The sequence below is a fragment of the Prionailurus bengalensis genome, chromosome A2 (assembly GCF_016509475.1).
Source record: "Prionailurus bengalensis isolate Pbe53 chromosome A2, Fcat_Pben_1.1_paternal_pri, whole genome shotgun sequence".
Taxonomy (NCBI): Eukaryota; Metazoa; Chordata; class Mammalia; order Carnivora; family Felidae; genus Prionailurus; species Prionailurus bengalensis.
This window is the reverse complement of record NC_057348.1, coordinates 166,800,712-166,807,095: the sequence shown is the minus strand read 5'-3', so window position 1 is coordinate 166,807,095 and position 6,384 is coordinate 166,800,712. Positions and strand designations below refer to the sequence as shown.

Sequence of the window (6,384 nt, the reverse complement as noted above, 5' to 3'; positions counted from 1 at the left end):
AACTTGCTGACACCTGGTGATCCCCTTTAGACCCTGGAAACGCAGCGCCGATGTGCTGTGTTGAGGTCCTAGAGAGCGGGGAAATGCAGACAGTGTCTGAGAGTAGGGAACCCAGCCTGGGGCAGAGTGGGGTGACGTGCAGCCAGAAATTTGTGCGAAGAATCTTTTTTAGAAGGCAGGACACCCCTGCTTCAAAGAAATCCAGTGATTTCTGTGGGAAAGTGAGGAGCGAGGTCTTCCAGTCTGGAGTTTAGCATCCGCTGGCCTCCAGTGATGGAAGTCAGGAGAAGCGGACACGGGTGCGAGAGCAGGGCGAGAGCCTCCCACCGGACGAAGCTGCAAGCTTGTGCCCCTGCCGCTGGCCTCGTCCTCAGAAGGGCAGTCGCGCCCGTCCGCTTCACCTGGGGGACCTCTCTCACCGAAGGGGATCCCCGTGCACAGCTGCTTGTGATCACAGGGCGTTGTGCTTCCGTGGACCCTGTGCTCTGAGATTGTGTCGGAGGAGTTGACCCCAGACGGCTGCCCCATGACCGGCAGAGAGGGACACACCGAGGTCTCTGGCACAGCAGCCCAGGGGTGTGCTTCTGTGTTATGGGTACAATTTATGCAGTAACTGGCACGATCGATGAGGTCTTCACACATGGATTCAGAACTGGTGTTGAGGGCTGACTGGTGCTTAGCTGTTGGGTCTGTAGTGGGAGGGGTGGCTCCCTCAGAGGCTCCCAGAGGCTGAGCTCTTGCTGGGCACTGTTAACTTGCTTACATTGTCGAATTCCAAAACAGAAGTTGTCAGAAAAAGTGGTAATTATGTTTACTCCTAATACACCTCAAACTAAATCTAATTTTGTTTTGTTTTGTTTGTTACTCAGGTGAAATTCTCCTTATATAAAGTCAGTCACTGAGAAGTAATTCAGTGGCATTTGTATATTCACATTGGGGTACAACCGTCACCTCCATGTAGTTCCAAAACATTCTCTTCACCCCAAAAGGAAACCCCAGACCCATTAGCGGTCACTCCGTGTTTCCTTCCTCCCAGACCCTGGAAACCAGCAGTCCGCTTTCTGTCCCGATGGGTTTACTGTTCTGGACGTTTCATACAGATGGACTCCTACTGCGTGGGTCCCTTTGTGACTGGCTTCTCTCACGTAGCCCCGTTTTCCAGAGGCATCCACGCTTGGGCGTGTGCACTTCCTTTCCTTTTGTGGCTCAGCGATACCCCGGCATGTGGACAGGGTATAGTGGCATCTGCTGGTGGACGTCAGGTCATGTCCACCGTCCAGCTGCTGTGACTGATGCTGTTCAGAGCATATGTGTGCACGTGTCTGTGTTCAGTGTGTCCGGGTTGGTGGGTCACGTGGTAACTCTGTGCTTCGCCGGACCTTTCCTCAGCATCTCACATCCCCACCAGCAGTGGATGACTTCCAGCTTGTCCATATCCCTTCTGAAGTTGCCCGTGTCCCAGGCTGGACCGTGGTCTGGCTGGAGTCAGGAGATGGGGAGCTTGGACCTGGGAGCTGCCCGGGTGGGGGGGGGGGTCAGGGGCACCCCGAGCTCTGGCTGAGACTGTGGATCCCTTTCCACCGTGACATTCTGAAATCTGTGACTTCCTCATCTGAGGGGTGGCCCCCGAACACTGACACTTGGGTCCCTTTCCTTGGTCCTCATTTCCGTTCTTGAAATTCTTGCAGCCATCCTGGCTCTTCCTCCACGTGCAGTAACTTTGGCAAGAATTTAGGGTCGGGTAAAAGGGGGTCAGAAGATTGATTCCCAGACCGATTGGTAATTCGGATCAAAAAACGTTGATTGAGCACCCGTTCTGTTTGTGGATGTGGTTGACTTCACAGTTTCAGGGGAAAGGGCCCGCTGCCCCTTCCCGACCTGTGCTTCTGACCGTGGGGAGGCCCGCCCACCGGAGGCCACGGCTCGATGTTGAATTAAAGATGAGAGATGCACAGGTGTGGCCGGCAAAGAAGGAGGGACCCCTGCATCCAGCTGAAGGGGGTACAGCCTTCAGCGCGAGGTTCCGGGACCCTCCTGGCTCCTGGCCCGGGCCGCCCCCACCTAGGTGCGCTGCACAGGTGGGGGTTCTGAGACGGGGGTCACGGCTACGGAGGCAGGGCACCACCTTACACATGCTTGGGGCTCACGCGTGGGGGTCGTATGTGGGGCGTTTGAGGGAGACAGAGGAACCTTGGCAGAGTGCAGCCTGGCATGGATTTTGGGTTCTCCAGATGTGTTCGGAGGCTCATTCTCTCCCAGCTCCCCCTTACCTGTGAGGCAGGGCTGTACAGCAGATGCCACCAAGGTTGTTGGGGGGGAGGAGGGGACTGGGACTCTGCTGCTGGAGGTGGGGAGTAGCAGGTCGCTGTCTGCTGGGTGTGGCCTGCGTGTGGCCCCAGCCCGTGCCCCCTCCTGCCCTCCCGCACTTGTTCAGGGGGGCGCCCCGCGGCTGCCCCCAGGGCTCGCTGCCTAGCCACCCAGACGGGGACATCGTAGGCCGCAGACCTCAGACGTGGGTGCTTGGGGAGGCTCTGATGCGGGGCCCGTGGTGCCCTGGGCACGGCCTGTCCTCACACCTCCCTGGGGAGGCACCGGCTGCCGTACCGTCTGCTCTCTGCACGGGGTAGCCACACGCGGCTGGACGGGCGGAAGGGCAGGTGGGCCTGGTGTGGGTTCTGGCCCTTCGGCCTCTGAGCCGAGCGGCTTTACCTTCCTCGCTTGGGTTTCCCTGTCTTCCAAGTGGAGGGAATGGTGGAATCTGCCTCGGAGTGTTTTCCTGGGAACCGAGAGCATAGCAGTGAGGCAGCGACTGCAGTAGGCGTTCGTGTCCCCGGACGCCGTTTGGAGCACCAGCCCGCGAATCTACACAACGGCTCTTCTGTGGCCAAGGCGCATTGTGGAGGTGGGAACATGACAATGTAACTCAAACCGTCAAAGTGAAGATAGGAAGTCTCTGCAGAAATTCCGGAGTGGATGGTGTGGGAGGCCCCTACGCCCGCTCAGGGAAGCGGGAGAGACTGCAGAGGGGGTTTGTGAAGAAACGGCTTGAACGGGAGCCTGGAGGCAGCGCACTGTGATGGGGGGAGAGAATATCCTGGAAAGGCAGAACTCGAGGAGCACGTATGTTTAGGGGAGGACGCGGTGTGCCCGAAGCCCCCTCTCGCTCGGGTCTGGGTGCGGTCCTGGGCCGGGGGTGTGAGGTTGGTGGCAGCGTGGCGCGTGGTGCCTCGGGGACGGTGACCTGGCAGCCGTTTGCATGAGAGGGCGCAGTCTGGAAGGAACCGGAAATGAGATCAGACGAGCAAAGTCAAGTCTTACGTGTTTAACAATGGTTCTGTAAATGCGGTGACTCATGGCCATTAATGCGGGCAGCTCGGCGTGAGTGGCCGGCCGGACAGGCGGACGTCTCCGAGGTGGGGTGGGGTGGGCCTGGTGGCCGTGGAGCGGAGCTTGGGAGGGAAGCTTTCTTTTTTCTTTCAACTGGTGGCATGGAGAGAGAAATTTTAATAAGGAAATAAGCATCGATACGTGTACATACACAAGACGCCCCTCACCCGTCTACGCTGCACAGGTTGACACAACCCTATCAAAAACATACCGTGACATAAAGGTTTCAGTAAGTTGTTCTTGGCATTTTCACCCAGACGGGTACTTAGGTAGTTTAGGTCTTGATAGGACCGGGTTATTCATATATTTAAGAGTACATGATCATGTTTTCTAAAATGGCTCAAGCCGACCTGTCTAAAGCAGTAAGCCAATAGGACGCCATGGTCATCACGTGGAAAAGATCATTATTCTGTATTAGGTCAAAAGAGGTGTTTTGGAGAAAGGGCAGCTTGGGACATCAAGAGTCGGAGGGAGTCATTCCAGGCTAGGGTACTGTGGTCGCTAGCGGTGGTTACCAAGAGGCTGAAGGTAAATGTCCTCCAAGGAACTGCCCGTGACTGGCTTCGTGGAGGTCAGGCGAGGGACTGTCTCCGTGGTCCTCTGTAAGATGATGCAAGTTTTCTTATCCTCGAAAGGGTCTTTGAGGTTGGCGTCCGGGTCAGCACGGGGTCGCTCCTGGCGTGCTCCTCGCAGTAGGACACGGGGTCCGTGAATGCCTTTGACACCTTTAGTCTCTCCCCGGGGGGGTGGGGGCTCCGTCCTCGGTGGCACAGTTCCCCGCGCCTGGGTGATGCTGCTGGTGCTCGCCGTTTCGCTCGACATCGTCAGGTGTTGTTTTTACCTGGAACCAGTAAGACTTCCTGGGCCCACCGTTTTCAGGTTGAAAGTGGCGGGACGAATCACCTGCGCCCGCCGTGCGGTGCCCGCCCGCCTGCCGGTGCGGCCTCCCCCTCCGCCGCCAGGGACTCGGCGTCCAAGGGCTCCTCGGGAGGGGACTTTCCGTCACGCCCATTTCCGTGTGGACGCGGTTCTGAGACGGTGCTGGTGTCCTGGGGAGGAGAGGTACTCGACCGAGTTCTGTGCACTTTTATTTCCCTGATTATTTTGAATTTCCAAGTCAATTTTGGATCTGGGGTTCTCAATTTACCCTCCAGGAGGGGGACCCCGCTCCCTCAGGAACAGTATTTCAGTGAGGAAGCTCCCGTTCTTGGGGCGACTTTCCACGACCAAGAAATGTCGCTCGCATGTGCACTTGGAAAACGCTCTTCTGATTTAAAAATATATTGACATGGAAAGACTTGGCCGAGTGGCCACGTTGCAAGAACTCAGTGTCGATATCAGCAGAATGTGATGTATTCCCCCTCAAAATAAGATCATTGGGGATAAGCTATGAATAATTTCCAAGTTTATTTTCACACGATATTTGTTTTTAGTAGCACGCTGGGACTTAGCGTGATGACGGACAACTGTTGTGTTTTTCCGTTTCCCTCACTGGAGCTGACAAAGGGCACCAGACGGTCCCTTGGCTGGAACCTCCTTTCCCTCTGCCGGCACCAGGTGGCGCCGTGTTGCAGGTTCTTGAAACGTTAATTTATTATTTTAAAAATGGAATTCAGGAATTAGGGCTGCTGGTATTCTAGGTTCACTAGATTTTGGAGAGTGTTCCCAGTGCTGGGTAAGAGATTCAAAGACTGTATTTAAGATTTTTTTCCCCCCAGTCTCCATTCTCGTCTGTTAGAGTAGGAAAACTCTTTCTTCCCAAATCTCGATTTTCAGGAGAGGTGGGGAGAGAGTGTCCCTACACGAGGCTTGCGCGAAGCAAAATTTTGATGCTTTTGCACCACCGCCTTCCCATTTTTCTGTTCTGTTCTCCCGTTCTACTTGTAGAAAAGTGATTTATTAAGGGTAAATTATACTAAAATGTTAGTGACTTATTTTTACTAGAGGAATGGATGCACAGAATAACGTTTGGCACAAAAGATTGGAGTTTTAGCCCTCGGTGACAAACTGGTTTGGAAAACATGTTTTAAGATTTACTTTTACCTCTAACCTTAGCAGTATTCTTTTTATCTGGACAGATAACAAAACCATACGTCGTTTAGTATGATGAATACATTTTGCTCAAGGCAAATTTGGTTTTCCTGGTTTTCGCAAGAATATTAAAGCTAAGAACGGCCACTGTGGGTTTACAATTAACGAATAAATATTTTTGAAGCGTTGATTTGAAGTCTGAGAGGATCTGTGTACAAAATGGAACAGGAAAAGACGTCTGAATACCCAGGAACGCCGTAATTGATGTGTTTGAATCTTGAAAACACTATTTATCATTGTAGCTAATGCAGAGTAATATATACTGCCGACGCTTCAAAAGAACGGGGTGAATTCCGTTGTCAAAATTACAGTTCTATTGTGCATTCTGTCGGGTTATCCTTTATTTTTACAAAAATAGTCCTCCTGCTGAACATATATTTTGAGATTAAGAAGTGCCTATTCTTTCTCACAGGAGAATATTTCTCACCCCTCAGTTCTTACAGCAGATGAGTGCTTTCGAAAGATGACTCTCGCGGCACGCAGGACGGAATGACTGAGGGAAGCGGGAGTTGGGAGATAACTCCCTTCTCTTAGCCATTTATTTGGAGGGTACTTAATGAACACCTACTGTGTGCCAGGCATTGTACCAGACAGCGGCGACACGGTGGTCAGTTCTAATGTTTATTTATTTTTGACAGAGAGACAGACAGCACGAGCAGGGGAGTGGCAGAGAGAGGGGGAGACAGAATCGGAAGCAGGCTCCAGGCTCCCAGCTGTCAGCACACCGCCCGACGTGGGGCTCGAACTCAGAAACCGTGGGATCATGACCTGAGCCAGAGTCGGACGCTTAGCCGACGGAGCCGCCCAGGTGCCCCGGTGGTCAGTTCTAAGTAAGGAGAGATGAAATCCTTCGTGAGATGTTGAATGGCTGCGTTAGGGGGCAGCAGGGACCCAGGACGGGACAGA

The 6,384-nt window shown here is 53.7% G+C and overlaps 1 pseudogene; it reads right to left on the bottom strand.

Moving 5' to 3' along the window:
- Positions 1 to 3,888: 3,888 nt before the first annotated feature.
- LOC122488374 lies at positions 3,889 to 4,347 on the bottom strand (annotated as a pseudogene).
- Positions 4,348 to 6,384: the final 2,037 nt, after the last annotated feature.